The sequence below is a fragment of the Cottoperca gobio genome, unplaced genomic scaffold (assembly GCF_900634415.1).
Source record: "Cottoperca gobio unplaced genomic scaffold, fCotGob3.1 fCotGob3_407arrow_ctg1, whole genome shotgun sequence".
Taxonomy (NCBI): Eukaryota; Metazoa; Chordata; class Actinopteri; order Perciformes; family Bovichtidae; genus Cottoperca; species Cottoperca gobio.
The window spans coordinates 41,883-57,892 of NW_021166993.1; the positions used below are offsets into that span (position 1 = coordinate 41,883).

Here is a 16,010-nt window from a genome sequence, read left to right on the forward strand (position 1 = left end):
AGACACAGGAGTATAGAGGAAAGAGATTGCAGGACAGAGAGTAATGGAGAAGGGGAATTAGCTCAAATGGTAGAGCGCTCGCTTAGCATGCGAGAAGTAGCGGGATCGATGCCCGCATTCTCCAGAGGACTTTTAACCCTTTCCTCTGTTTGAGAACATGCGGAGTACAAATTAATGACACAAAAACACGCGCCCGGTTTATAAAGGCGCATTTGAACACACCACAATAGCTACACAATAACAGACCTCTGATTTTTTTTCTTAAATATGATGTATTTTAATAGATTAAACTACTCAGCAGTATATTAAGTTGTTAAAACTAGTGTCACCTCGAACAGCTGATCATTTATACACATTATAAATACTATGGAATATAGTTTCATGTTGATTATGTTTTTGTTTGAGGAATGTTTTGTTTAGGAGGAACTTTGAAGAATCAGTATTAATAAAACAACAATGATAGGATAGGAGGCATTCTGCACACTAAGTACCTTCGATACTGTAAGTAACTAAATAAGTTTACAGATGTTGAAGTGTGATTTACAGTGAAGAGTTTCCTCCTCCGCTGTCCCTCCACTCTGCTGCTGCTGCTGGAGGGTTTACGTCACAGTGTGAGGGCTGAACAGCAATCAGTAATGACAAATGTATATGTGTGTGTACCTGTGTCAGAGTCGCTGTGTGTCGGGGGGAAGTAGACACAGTACCCTCCTCTTGCGGGAGGTCTGAGGTACTGCAGCCCCAACCCGGAGTCCTGAGTTCCCAGAGAGCCCAGACTGGGAGCCTGAACAGCAGGAAACACAGGAAAAAACATTTGGTTGCAAAAAGAAACGTAGTCAGTTGTGAGGAAATATTTTTGTTGCAGAAAGGACGATGTTGACCAAAGTCTCCAGAGACAATAATATGAAACAGTTTCTACGTTCTGCTCTTCAGTTTCGGTTTCCTCAGGTAAACTCTGCCTCATCAGTCACAACGAGCAGCGAGCCAAAGCCAGAATTAGCATGACCGATTTTTAAAGTCTCACAGTGTGTCCAGGAGGTATGAAGCACCACTGTCCTCCCTCTCTGGCTCTGGTCCGGTCCAGCTTCTGTCTCAGTCTGTGTGTGTGTCTCTGAGCTTTATCCAGTTCGGCCCTCAGCCCCTCAAGCGTGTGTGTGTGCTCACACTGCAGCGCTGTGTGTTCGTGAAATCTGCCGTCGATCTTGTCCACAGTGTCCTGACAACAACACACACAGGAAGTCCGTTTTATTTATGTAACCCAGTGAGGAGTACAGTCATGTGTGTGTGTACCTGCTGTGTGTGTACCTGCTGTGTGTGTGTACCTTCTCTCTGTGTGTGTGTGTGTGTGTGTACCTGGTCTGTGTGTCTGTGTACCTGCTCTGTGTGTGTACCTGCTCTGTGAAGTGTGTGTGTACCTGCTTAGTGTGTGTGTACCTGCTCTGTGTGTGTACCTGCTCTGCTCTGTGTGTGTGTACCTGCTTAGTGTGTGTGTACCTGCACCGTGTGCGTACCTGCTCTGTGTGTGTACCTACTCCGTGTGTGTACCTGCACCGTGTGCGTACCTGCTCTGTGTGTGTACCTACTCCGTGTGTGTACCTGCACCGTGTGTGTACCTGCTCCGTGTGTGTACCTGCTCCGTGTGTGTACCTGCTCCGTGTGCGTACCTGCTCCGTGTGTGTACCTACTCCGTGTGTGTACCTGCTCCGTGTGTGTACCTACTCCGTGTGCGTACCTGCTCTGTGTGTGTACCTGCACCGTGTGCGTACCTGCTCTGTGTGTGTACCTACTCCGTGTGTGTACCTGCACCGTGTGTGTACCTGCTCCGTGTGTGTACCTGCACCGTGTGTACCTGCTCCGTGTGTGTACCTACTCCGTGTGTGTACCTGCACCGTGTGTGTACCTACTCAGTGTGTGTACCTGCTCTCTGTGTGCCAGCGCTCTCAGCTGCTCTGCTGTCAGCTGATCAGAGTCACACATGGACCTGCTGAGCTGCCGTAGTTTCCTGTTCAGACGGCCGAGGCTCCGCTGGTGACCGTCGCTCTGTGAACGCAGCTGGATCACATGACACCTCAGTCACTCCCAGCATGCACTGCGGCTGGATTCTTTACCTCATTTTATTATAACACATTCACTTCACATGTTTAATGATTTTAAACAAATCACTTTGTTTTGCTTTTTCTCCTTAGCTTCACAAAAACAACAGCTGTTTTTCAAAATAAAAGTCCTTCACCGTCAGTAATGTAAGGCCTCTTACACTGTAGTACTGACTCTATTAGGATTAACCTTTAACTGGTGTTGTTTTTAAAGAACATACAGAATATAAGGTAGTAACTTCAGAACCTGGTGTAGCAGCGAGTCTCTCTCCTGCTGGACGTCCTGCAGCTGCACACCGCTCTGCTCCAGTTCCACCTCCTACAAGAACACATTTTAAATTAACAAAAACTACTGTACTAAAGTACAGTTGTGAGGTACTTCACTTGAATATTTCCATTTAACTCTACTTTTTACTTCTACTCCCCTACATTTAAAAGGGAAACAATGTATTTTTACTGCACTACATTTATTTTACAGCTTCAAATGAAGAATGTGCATTAAAAACATGAGAAACTTTGATCATTATACATCTCTTAAGAATAAAGTGGTTTTTAAAAGCCTGGTAATTAAAGGTTATTTATTGTCTTAATGTGTTTTTAATGTTATATTTCTTAACACAACCTCATGCACCTTTTTATTTTGCCCACCAGGTGTCACTGTTTGTCCTCCTTTGAGGAGATTAGTTTGTTATAATTTAAGTTCATTGAGTCTTCAACTGGTAAAGTGCACACTGACAAAGCACATACCGTAGAACAAATGCACTGTATGTATTTAAAGAGTTGTTGCTGTGGGAGCAGATGTGCAGTTATATTGTTTAGTGCAGGAGAACTACAGCTGAGCCTTTAATGCTCCACTAACACGTGTAGCTCAGCCTCGTGATACTGACCAGTTTGTGTTGAGCGTGTCTGTTTCTGACTCTCAGTCTCTGCAGCTCCGCAGCGCCCCCGCGGGCCTGCAGTGTGGAGATGTGTTCCTGGCCGGTTCTGGTCTGCTGGATCGCCCTGTAGAGCTGCTCCACACTCCTGGACAACATGTCCTCAGGCCTGCAGGGGGACAGACATGTCTTTATAGTCTTAAAATGTTGTATTTACAGCATCTTAAACTTTGTGCTTCACTTTGGAAAGACTGCTGTTTGATTTAGAGCTTATATTTATTTAGCTTTCTATTAACCTCCATTTTTATTATTTTATTTATTATTATGTAACTTTTTGTCCTCCATACACATGTTGACCATAAGAGTTTTTAACACTACACACTAGAGACTTCATGTCTGCGGAGAGGAAAGGGTTAAAAGTCCTCTGGAGAATGCGGGCATCGATCCCGCTACTTCTCGCATGCTAAGCGAGCGCTCTACCATCTGAGCTAATTCCCCTCTGGAGTTAGATGCACTGCAGCTGAAACCAACCCCCACCCCTCTGCTACCAGGTCTCCACTCCGAAATTCTTTCCCCCTCCCCCTCCATGCTCCTGTGTCTGAAAATAGATTCCTCGCTTTCCTCACTCTATCCTCACACTGTCCTCACTCTGTCCTCACTCTGTCCTCACTCTGTCCTCACTCTATCCTCACTGTCCTCACACTGTCCTCACACTGTCCTCACACTGTCCTCACTCTGTCCTCACACTGTCCTCACTCTGTCCTCACTCTGTCCTCACTCTATCCTCACTGTCCTCACACTGTCCTCACACTGTCCTCACTCTGTCCTCACACTGTCCTCACTCTGTCCTCACACTGTCCTCACTCTATCCTCACACTGTCCTCACTCTGTCCTCACTGTCCTCACACTGTCCTCACTCTGTCCTCACTCTATCCTCACTGTCCTCACTCTATCCTCACTGTCCTCACACTGTCCTCACTCTGTCCTCACTCTATCCTCACACTGTCCTCACTCTGTCCTCACTCTATCCTCACTGTCCTCACTCTGTCCTCACTCTGTCCTCACACTGTCCTCACTCTGTCCTCACACTGTCCTCACTCTGTCCTCACACTGTCCTCACTCTGTCCTCACACTGTCCTCACTCTGTCCTCACACTGTCCTCACTCTGTCCTCACTCTATCCTCACTCTATCCTCACTGTCCTCACTCTATCCTCACTGTCCTCACACTGTCCTCACTCTATCCTCACTCTATCCTCACTGTCCTCACTCTATCCTCACTGTCCTCACACTGTCCTCACTCTATCCTCACTCTATGCTCACTGTCCTCACTCTGTCCTCACTCTATCCTCACTGTCCTCACGCTGTCCTCACTATGTCCTCACTCTATCCTCACTGTCCTCACTCTATCCTCACTCTATCCTCACTGTCCTCACTCTGTCCTCACGCTGTCCTCACTATGTCCTCACTCTATCCTCACTGTCCTCACTCTATCCTCACTCTATCCTCACTGTCCTCACTCTGTGCTCACTCTGTCCTCACTCTGTCCTCACTCTGTCCTCACTCTATCCTCACTCTGTCCCCACTGTCCTCACTCTATCCTCACTCTATCCTCACTGTCCTCACTCTGTGCTCACTCTGTCCTCACTCTATCCTCACTCTGTCCCCACTCTGTGCTCACGCTGTCCTCACACTGTGCTCACTCTGTCCTCACTCTATCCTCACACTGTCCTCACTCTGTCCTCACGCTGTCCTCACACTGTGCTCACTCTGTCCTCACTCTATCCTCACACTGTCCTCACTCTGTCCTCACGCTGTCCTCACACTGTGCTCACTCTGTCCTCACTCTATCCTCACTGTCCTCACTCTGTCCTCACACTGTCCTCACTCTGGCCTCACTCTCTCCTCACTGTCCTCACTCTGTCCTCACTCTATCCTCACTCTGTCCTCACGCTGTCCTCACTCTGTCCTCACGCTGTCCTCACACTGTCCTCACTCTGTCCTCACTCTATCCTCACTCTATCCTCACTCTGTCCTCACTCTGTCCTCACTCTATCCTCACTCTGTCCTCACTCTGTCCTCACGCTGTCCTCACGCTGTCCTCACTCAATTTTAATTATCAATTACTCACTCTGTCCTCACTCTGTCCTCACTGTCCTCACTCTGTCCTCACGCTGTCCTCACTCTGTCCTCACTCTATCCTCACTTTGTCCCCACTCTGTGCTCACACTGTCCACACTCTGTCCTCATGCTGTCCTCACTCTGTGCTCACTCTATCCTCACTGTCCTCACTCTATCCTCACTGTCCTCACACTGTCCTCACTCTGTCCTCACACTGTCCTCACTCTGTCCTCACTCTGTCCTCACTCTATCCTCACTGTCCTCACACTGTCCTCACTCTGTCCTCACACTGTCCTCACTCTATCCTCACACTGTCCTCACTCTGTCCTCACTGTCCTCACACTGTCCTCACTCTGTCCTCACTCTATCCTCACTGTCCTCACTCTATCCTCACTGTCCTCACACTGTCCTCACTCTGTCCTCACTCTATCCTCACACTGTCCTCACTCTGTCCTCACTCTATCCTCACTCTATCCTCACTGTCCTCACTCTGTCCTCACTCTGTCCTCACACTGTCCTCACTCTGTCCTCACACTGTCCTCACTCTGTCCTCACACTGTCCTCACTCTGTCCTCACACTGTCCTCACTCTGTCCTCACACTGTCCTCACCCTGTCCTCACTCTATCCTCACTCTATCCTCACTGTCCTCACTCTATCCTCACTGTCCTCACACTGTCCTCACTCTATCCTCACTCTATCCTCACTGTCCTCACTCTATCCTCACTGTCCTCACACTGTCCTCACTCTATCCTCACTCTATCCTCACTGTCCTCACTCTGTCCTCACTCTATCCTCACTGTCCTCACGCTGTCCTCACTATGTCCTCACTCTATCCTCACTGTCCTCACTCTATCCTCACTCTATCCTCACTGTCCTCACTCTGTCCTCACGCTGTCCTCACTATGTCCTCACTCTATCCTCACTGTCCTCACTCTATCCTCACTCTATCCTCACTGTCCTCACTCTGTGCTCACTCTGTCCTCACTCTGTCCTCACTCTGTCCTCACTCTATCCTCACTCTGTCCCCACTGTCCTCACTCTATCCTCACTCTATCCTCACTGTCCTCACTCTGTGCTCACTCTGTCCTCACTCTATCCTCACTCTGTCCCCACTCTGTGCTCACGCTGTCCTCACACTGTGCTCACTCTGTCCTCACTCTATCCTCACACTGTCCTCACTCTGTCCTCACGCTGTCCTCACACTGTGCTCACTCTGTCCTCACTCTATCCTCACACTGTCCTCACTCTGTCCTCACGCTGTCCTCACACTGTGCTCACTCTGTCCTCACTCTATCCTCACTGTCCTCACTCTGTCCTCACACTGTCCTCACTCTGGCCTCACTCTCTCCTCACTGTCCTCACTCTGTCCTCACTCTATCCTCACTCTATCCTCACTCTGTCCTCACTCTGTCCTCACTCTATCCTCACTCTGTCCTCACTCTGTCCTCACGCTGTCCTCACGCTGTCCTCACTCAATTTTAATTATCAATTACTCACTCTGTCCTCACTCTGTCCTCACTGTCCTCACTCTGTCCTCACGCTGTCCTCACTCTGTCCTCACTCTATCCTCACTTTGTCCCCACTCTGTGCTCACACTGTCCACACTCTGTCCTCATGCTGTCCTCACTCTGTGCTCACTCTATCCTCACTGTCCTCACTCTATCCTCACTGTCCTCACACTGTCCTCACTCTGTCCTCACACTGTCCTCACTCTGTCCTCACTCTGTCCTCACTCTATCCTCACTGTCCTCACACTGTCCTCACTCTGTCCTCACACTGTCCTCACTCTATCCTCACACTGTCCTCACTCTGTCCTCACTGTCCTCACACTGTCCTCACTCTGTCCTCACTCTATCCTCACTGTCCTCACTCTATCCTCACTGTCCTCACACTGTCCTCACTCTGTCCTCACTCTATCCTCACACTGTCCTCACTCTGTCCTCACTCTATCCTCACTCTATCCTCACTGTCCTCACTCTGTCCTCACTCTGTCCTCACACTGTCCTCACTCTGTCCTCACACTGTCCTCACTCTGTCCTCACACTGTCCTCACTCTGTCCTCACACTGTCCTCACTCTGTCCTCACACTGTCCTCACCACCTGTCCTCACTCTATCCTCACTCTATCCTCACTGTCCTCACTCTATCCTCACTGTCCTCACACTGTCCTCACTCTATCCTCACTCTATCCTCACTGTCCTCACTCTATCCTCACTGTCCTCACACTGTCCTCACTCTATCCTCACTCTATCCTCACTGTCCTCACTCTGTCCTCACTCTATCCTCACTGTCCTCACGCTGTCCTCACTATGTCCTCACTCTATCCTCACTGTCCTCACTCTATCCTCACTCTATCCTCACTGTCCTCACTCTGTCCTCACGCTGTCCTCACTATGTCCTCACTCTATCCTCACTGTCCTCACTCTATCCTCACTCTATCCTCACTGTCCTCACTCTGTGCTCACTCTGTCCTCACTCTGTCCTCACTCTGTCCTCACTCTATCCTCACTCTGTCCCCACTGTCCTCACTCTATCCTCACTCTATCCTCACTGTCCTCACTCTGTGCTCACTCTGTCCTCACTCTATCCTCACTCTGTCCCCACTCTGTGCTCACGCTGTCCTCACACTGTGCTCACTCTGTCCTCACTCTATCCTCACACTGTCCTCACTCTGTCCTCACGCTGTCCTCACACTGTGCTCACTCTGTCCTCACTCTATCCTCACACTGTCCTCACTCTGTCCTCACGCTGTCCTCACACTGTGCTCACTCTGTCCTCACTCTATCCTCACTGTCCTCACTCTGTCCTCACACTGTCCTCACTCTGGCCTCACTCTCTCCTCACTGTCCTCACTCTGTCCTCACTCTATCCTCACTCTGTCCTCACGCTGTCCTCACTCTGTCCTCACGCTGTCCTCACACTGTCCTCACTCTGTCCTCACTCTATCCTCACTCTATCCTCACTCTGTCCTCACTCTGTCCTCACTCTATCCTCACTCTGTCCTCACTCTGTCCTCACGCTGTCCTCACGCTGTCCTCACTCAATTTTAATTATCAATTACTCACTCTGTCCTCACTCTGTCCTCACTGTCCTCACTCTGTCCTCACGCTGTCCTCACTCTGTCCTCACTCTATCCTCACTTTGTCCCCACTCTGTGCTCACACTGTCCTCACTCTGTCCTCATGCTGTCCTCACTCTGTGCTCACTCTATCCTCACTGTCCTCACTCTATCCTCACTGTCCTCACACTGTCCTCACTCTATCCTCACTCTATCCTCACTGTCCTCACTCTGTCCTCACTATGTCCTCACACTGTCCTCACTCTATCCTCACTCTATCCTCACTGTCCTCACGCTGTCCTCACTATGTCCTCACTCTATCCTCACTGTCCTCACTCTATCCTCACTCTATCCTCACTGTCCTCACTCTGTCCTCACGCTGTCCTCACTATGTCCTCACTCTATCCTCACTGTCCTCACTCTATCCTCACTCTATCCTCACTGTCCTCACTCTGTGCTCACTCTGTCCTCACTCTATCCTCACTCTGTCCCCACTCTGTGCTCACGCTGTCCTCACACTGTGCTCACTCTGTCCTCACTCTATCCTCACACTGTCCTCACTCTGTCCTCACGCTGTCCTCACACTGTGCTCACTCTGTCCTCACTCTATCCTCACACTGTCCTCACTCTGTCCTCACGCTGTCCTCACACTGTGCTCACTCTGTCCTCACTCTATCCTCACTGTCCTCACTCTGTCCTCACACTGTCCTCACTCTGGCCTCACTCTCTCCTCACTGTCCTCACTCTGTCCTCACTCTGTCCTCACTCTATCCTCACTCTATCCTCACTCTATCCTCACTCTGTCCTCACTCTATCCTCACTCTATCCTCACTCTATCCTCACTCTGTCCTCACGCTGTCCTCACTCAATTTTAATTATCAATTACTCACTCTGTCCTCACTGTCCTCACTCTGTCCTCACGCTGTCCTCACTCTGTCCTCACTATATCCTCACTTTGTCCCCACTCTGTGCTCACACTGTCCTCACTCTGTCCTCATGCTGTCCTCACTCTGTGCTCACTCTGTCCTCACGCTGTCCTCACGCTGTCCTCACGCTGTCCTCACTGTCCTCACTCTGTCCTCACTCTGTCCTCACGCTGTCCTCACTCTGTCCTCACTGTCCTCACTCTGTCCTCACACTGTCCTCACTCTGTCCTCACTCTGTGCTCACTCTGTCCTCACGCTGTCCTCACGCTGTCCTCACTCTGTCCTCACACTGGCCTCACTCTCTCCTCACTGTCCTCTCTCTGTCCTCACTCTGTCCTCACACTGTCCTCACATTGTCCTCACTCTGTCCTCACACTGGCCTCACTTTCTCCTCACTGTCCTCTCTCTGTCCTCACTCTGTCCTCACACTGTCCTCACATTGTCCTCACTCTGTCCTCACTCTGTTCGAGGTGACACTAGTTTTAACAACTTAATATACTGCTGAGTAGTTTAATCTATTAAAATACATCATATTTAAGAAAAAGATCACAGGTCTGTTATTGTGTCGCTATTGTGGTGTGTTCAAATGCGCCTTTACAAACCGGGGCCGCTTTTTTGTGTCATTAATTTGTACTCTGCATGTTCTCAAACAGAGGAAAGGGTTAAAAGTCCTCTGGAGAATGCGGGCATCGATCCCGCTACTTCTCGCATGCTAAGCGAGCGCTCTACCATTTGAGCTAATTCCCCTCTGGAGTTAGATGCACTGCAGCTGAAACCAACCCCCACCCCTCTGCTACCAGGTCTCCACTCCGAAGTTCTTTCCCCCTCCCCCTCCATGCTCCTGTGTCTGAAAATAGATTCCTCGCTTTCCTCACTCTATCCTCACTCTGTCCTCACTCTATCCTCACTGTCCTCACTCTGTCCTCACACTGTCCTCACTCTGTCCTCACTCTGTCCTCACTCTATCCTCACTCTGTCCTCACTCTGTCCTCACACTGTCCTCACTCTATCCTCACTCTGTCCTCACACTGTCCTCACTCTATCCTCACTGTCCTCACTCTGTCCTCACTCTGTCCTCACACTGTCCTCACTCTATCCTCACTGTCCTCACTCTATCCTCACTGTCCTCACTCTATCCTCACTCTGTCCTCACTCTATCCTCACTCTATCCTCACTGTCCTCACTCTGTCCTCACACTGTCCTCACGCTGTCCTCACTCTGTCCTCACGCTGTCCTCACTCTGTCCTCACTCTGTCCTCACTCTATCCTCACTCTATCCTCACTCTATCCTCACTGTCCTCACTCTGTCCTCACTCTGTCCTCATGCTGTCCTCACTCTGTCCTCACGCTGTCCTCACACTGTCCTCACGCTGTCCTCACTCTGTCCTCACGCTGTCCTCACTCTGTCCTCACGCTGTCCTCACTCTATCCTCACTCTATCCTCACTGTCCTCACTCTGTCCTCACTCTGTCCTCACGCTGTCCTCACTCTGTCCTCACGCTGTCCTCACACTGTCCTCACGCTGTCCTCACTCTATCCTCACTCTATCCTCACTATCCTCACTCTATCCTCACTGTCCTCACTCTATCCTCACTCTGTCCTCACTCTGTCCTCACACTGTCCTCACTCTATCCTCACTCTGTCCTCACACTGTGCTCACTCTATCCTCACTGTCCTCACTCTGTCCTCACACTGTCCTCACACTGTCCTCACTCTATCCTCACTGTCCTCACTCTATCCTCACTGTCCTCACTCTATCCTCACTCTATCCTCACTGTCCTCACTCTGTCCTCACACTGTCCTCACGCTGTCCTCACTCTGTCCTCACGCTGTCCTCACACTGTCCTCACTCTATCCTCACTCTATCCTCACTCTATCCTCACTGTCCTCACTCTGTCCTCACTCTGTCCTCACGCTGTCCTCACTCTGTCCTCACGCTGTCCTCACACTGTCCTCACGCTGTCCTCACTCTATCCTCACTCTATCCTCACTATCCTCACTCTATCCTCACTGTCCTCACTCTGTCCTCACGCTGTCCTCACTCTATCCTCACTGTCCTCACTCTGTCCTCACTCTGTCCTCACACTGTCCTCACTCTGTCCTCACTCTGTCCTCACGCTGTCCTCACTCTGTCCTCACGCTGTCCTCACTCTATCCTCACTCTATCCTCACTGTCCTCACTCTGTCCTCACTCTGTCCTCACGCTGTCCTCACTCTGTCCTCACGCTGTCCTCACACTGTCCTCACGCTGTCCTCACTCTATCCTCACTCTATCCTCACTATCCTCACTCTATCCTCACTGTCCTCACTCTATCCTCACTCTGTCCTCACTCTGTCCTCACACTGTCCTCACTCTATCCTCACTCTGTCCTCACACTGTGCTCACTCTATCCTCACTGTCCTCACTCTGTCCTCACACTGTCCTCACACTGTCCTCACTCTATCCTCACTGTCCTCACTCTATCCTCACTGTCCTCACTCTATCCTCACTCTATCCTCACTGTCCTCACTCTGTCCTCACACTGTCCTCACGCTGTCCTCACTCTGTCCTCACGCTGTCCTCACACTGTCCTCACTCTATCCTCACTCTATCCTCACTCTATCCTCACTGTCCTCACTCTGTCCTCACTCTGTCCTCACGCTGTCCTCACTCTGTCCTCACGCTGTCCTCACACTGTCCTCACGCTGTCCTCACTCTATCCTCACTCTATCCTCACTATCCTCACTCTATCCTCACTGTCCTCACTCTGTCCTCACGCTGTCCTCACTCTATCCTCACTGTCCTCACTCTGTCCTCACTCTGTCCTCACACTGTCCTCACTCTGTCCTCACACTGTCCTCACTCTATCCTCACTCTGTCCTCACACTGTCCTCACTCTGTCCTCACTCTGTCCTCACACTGTCCTCACTCTATCCTCACTCTGTCCTCACACTGTCCTCACTCTATCCTCACTGTCCTCACTCTGTCCTCACTCTGTCCTCACACTGTCCTCACACTGTCCTCACTCTATCCTCACTGTCCTCACTCTATCCTCACTGTCCTCACTCTATCCTCACTCTGTCCTCACTCTATCCTCACTCTATCCTCACTGTCCTCACTCTGTCCTCACACTGTCCTCACGCTGTCCTCACTCTGTCCTCACGCTGTCCTCACACTGTCCTCACGCTGTCCTCACTCTATCCTCACTCTATCCTCACTGTCCTCACTCTGTCCTCACGCTGTCCTCACACTGTCCTCACGCTGTCCTCACTCTGTCCTCACGCTGTCCTCACTCTGTCCTCACGCTGTCCTCACTCTATCCTCACTCTATCCTCACTCTATCCTCACTGTCCTCACTCTGTCCTCACTCTGTCCTCACGCTGTCCTCACTCTGTCCTCACGCTGTCCTCACACTGTCCTCACGCTGTCCTCACTCTATCCTCACTCTATCCTCACTATCCTCACTCTATCCTCACTGTCCTCACTCTATCCTCACTCTGTCCTCACTCTGTCCTCACACTGTCCTCACTCTATCCTCACTCTGTCCTCACACTGTGCTCACTCTATCCTCACTGTCCTCACTCTGTCCTCACTCTGTCCTCACTCTGTCCTCACTCTATCCTCACTGTCCTCACTCTATCCTCACTCTGTCCTCACTCTATCCTCACTCTATCCTCACTGTCCTCACTCCGTCCTCACGCTGTCCTCACTCTGTCCTCACGCTGTCCTCACACTGTCCTCACTCTATCCTCACTCTATCCTCACTGTCCTCACTCTGTCCTCACTCTGTCCTCACGCTGTCCTCACTCTGTCCTCACGCTGTCCTCACACTGTCCTCACGCTGTCCTCACTCTATCCTCACTCTATCCTCACTATCCTCACTCTATCCTCACTGTCCTCACTCTGTCCTCACGCTGTCCTCACTCTATCCTCACTGTCCTCACTCTGTCCTCACTCTGTCCTCACACTGTCCTCACTCTGTCCTCACACTGTCCTCACTCTATCCTCACTCTGTCCTCACACTGTCCTCACTCTGTCCTCACTCTGTCCTCACACTGTCCTCACTCTATCCTCACTCTATCCTCACTGTCCTCACTCTGTCCTCACTCTGTCCTCACACTGTCCTCACACTGTCCTCACTCTATCCTCACTGTCCTCACTCTATCCTCACTGTCCTCACTCTATCCTCACTCTGTCCTCACTCTATCCTCACTCTATCCTCACTGTCCTCACTCTATCCTCACTCTATCCTCACTGTCCTCACGCTGTCCTCACTCTATTCTCACTCTATCCTCACTATCCTCACTCTATCCTCACTGTCCTCACTCTATCCTCACTCTGTCCTCACTCTGTCCTCACACTGTCCTCACTCTATCCTCACTCTGTCCTCACACTGTGCTCACTCTATCCTCACTGTCCTCACTCTGTCCTCACACTGTCCTCACTCTATCCTCACTGTCCTCACTCTATCCTCACTGTCCTCACTCTATCCTCACTCTATCCTCACTGTCCTCACTCTGTCCTCACACTGTCCTCACGCTGTCCTCACTCTGTCGTCACGCTGTCCTCACACTGTCCTCACTCTATCCTCACTCTATCCTCACTCTATCCTCACTGTCCTCACTCTGTCCTCACTCTGTCCTCACGCTGTCCTCACTCTGTCCTCACGCTGTCCTCACACTGTCCTCACGCTGTCCTCACTCTATCCTCACTCTATCCTCACTATCCTCACTCTATCCTCACTGTCCTCACTCTGTCCTCACGCTGTCCTCACTCTATCCTCACTGTCCTCACTCTGTCCTCACTCTGTCCTCACACTGTCCTCACTCTGTCCTCACACTGTCCTCACTCTATCCTCACTCTGTCCTCACACTGTCCTCACTCTGTCCTCACTCTGTCCTCACACTGTCCTCACTCTATCCTCACTCTGTCCTCACACTGTCCTCACTCTATCCTCACTGTCCTCACTCTGTCCTCACTCTGTCCTCACACTGTCCTCACACTGTCCTCACTCTATCCTCACTGTCCTCACTCTATCCTCACTGTCCTCACTCTATCCTCACTCTGTCCTCACTCTATCCTCACTCTATCCTCACTGTCCTCACTCTGTCCTCACGCTGTCCTCACTCTGTCCTCACGCTGTCCTCACACTGTCCTCACGCTGTCCTCACTCTATCCTCACTCTATCCTCACTGTCCTCACTCTGTCCTCACGCTGTCCTCACACTGTCCTCACGCTGTCCTCACTCTGTCCTCACGCTGTCCTCAATCTGTCCTCACGCTGTCCTCACTCTATCCTCACTCTATCCTCACTCTATCCTCACTGTCCTCACTCTGTCCTCACTCTGTCCTCACGCTGTCCTCACTCTGTCCTCACGCTGTCCTCACACTGTCCTCACGCTGTCCTCACTCTATCCTCACTCTATCCTCACTATCCTCACTCTATCCTCACTGTCCTCACTCTGTCCTCACACTGTCCTCACTCTATCCTCACTCTGTCCTCACACTGTGCTCACTCTATCCTCACTGTCCTCACTCTGTCCTCACACTGTCCTCACACTGTCCTCACTCTATCCTCACTGTCCTCACTCTATCCTCACTGTCCTCACTCTATCCTCACTCTGTCCTCACTCTATCCTCACTCTATCCTCACTGTCCTCACTCCGTCCTCACGCTGTCCTCACTCTGTCCTCACGCTGTCCTCACACTGTCCTCACTCTATCCTCACTCTATCCTCACTCTATCCTCACTGTCCTCACTCTGTCCTCACTCTGTCCTCACGCTGTCCTCACTCTGTCCTCACGCTGTCCTCACACTGTCCTCACGCTGTCCTCACTCTATCCTCACTCTATCCTCACTATCCTCACTCTATCCTCACTGTCCTCACTCTGTCCTCACGCTGTCCTCACTCTATCCTCACTGTCCTCACTCTGTCCTCACTCTGTCCTCACACTGTCCTCACTCTGTCCTCACACTGTCCTCACTCTATCCTCACTCTGTCCTCACACTGTCCTCACTCTGTCCTCACTCTGTCCTCACACTGTCCTCACTCTATCCTCACTCTATCCTCACTGTCCTCACTCTGTCCTCACACTGTCCTCACACTGTCCTCACTCTATCCTCACTGTCCTCACTCTATCCTCACTGTCCTCACTCTATCCTCACTCTGTCCTCACTCTATCCTCACTCTATCCTCACTGTCCTCACTCTGTCCTCACACTGTCCTCACGCTGTCCTCACTCTGTCCTCACGCTGTCCTCACACTGTCCTCACGCTGTCCTCACTCTATCCTCACTGTCCTCACTCTGTCCTCACGCTGTCCTCACTCTGTCCTCACGCTGTCCTCACATGTCCTCACACTGTCCTCACGCTGTCCTCACTCTATCCTCACTCTATCCTCACTATCCTCACTCTATCCTCACTGTCCTCACTCTGTCCTCACGCTGTCCTCACACTGTCCTCACGCTGTCCTCACTCTATCCTCACTCTATCCTCACTGTCCTCACTCTGTCCTCACTCTGTCCTCACTCTATCCTCACTGTCCTCACTCTGTCCTCACTTATTCCACAATGTATTTGACTGAATTTATTTATATTTAAATAATAATGAATATTTAAATCTGAGCAATTTATCGAGACTGAAAAGTTCCTTATCCGGTCACAGAAAACTGTGTGACACCCAAAAAGCTCATTTTTGTTAGCTTCTAATTAAGACTAGTTAGCTAGTTACTAGTTAGCAAACTGAACTAGTATTAAAGGAGCTAACTAATTCAAATGAATTAAAAGACATAATACCCAGTAAACCCGGAGTACTGGGCAGACTGGGATACACTCAGACAGACGTCCTTAGTGTTGGGAGCTAATTAGCTTTAGCATGGTTTTTACATATACCGGTAGTTTTAATATATTTAGTGTTAGTGTTAGCCATTAAAAAAAATGTCTCTGCTTATTTTAGTTTCAGTTT

General features: G+C 50.4%; 1 long non-coding RNA gene and 3 other non-coding genes across 4 annotated transcripts; 1 reads left to right on the top strand and 3 right to left on the bottom strand.

Annotated features, from left to right (window-relative positions):
* Nucleotides 1-51: 51 nt before the first annotated feature.
* On the top strand, nucleotides 52-124 carry trnaa-agc (transfer RNA alanine (anticodon AGC)). Its single transcript has one exon. It is a non-coding gene; the product is annotated as a tRNA-Ala (tRNA).
* A 431-nt stretch (nucleotides 125-555) lies between these two features.
* Nucleotides 556-1,133, bottom strand: LOC115005944 (uncharacterized). Its single transcript, XR_003832003.1, has 3 exons — nucleotides 1,022-1,133; nucleotides 661-781; nucleotides 556-587 (listed from the first exon to the last, which is right to left on the bottom strand). It is a non-coding gene; the product is annotated as an uncharacterized LOC115005944 (long non-coding RNA).
* Nucleotides 1,134-3,390: 2,257 nt separating this feature from the next.
* On the bottom strand, nucleotides 3,391-3,463 carry trnaa-agc (transfer RNA alanine (anticodon AGC)). The gene has a single exon. It is a non-coding gene; the product is annotated as a tRNA-Ala (tRNA).
* A 6,279-nt stretch (nucleotides 3,464-9,742) lies between these two features.
* Nucleotides 9,743-9,815, bottom strand: trnaa-agc (transfer RNA alanine (anticodon AGC)). The gene has a single exon. It is a non-coding gene; the product is annotated as a tRNA-Ala (tRNA).
* Nucleotides 9,816-16,010: the final 6,195 nt, after the last annotated feature.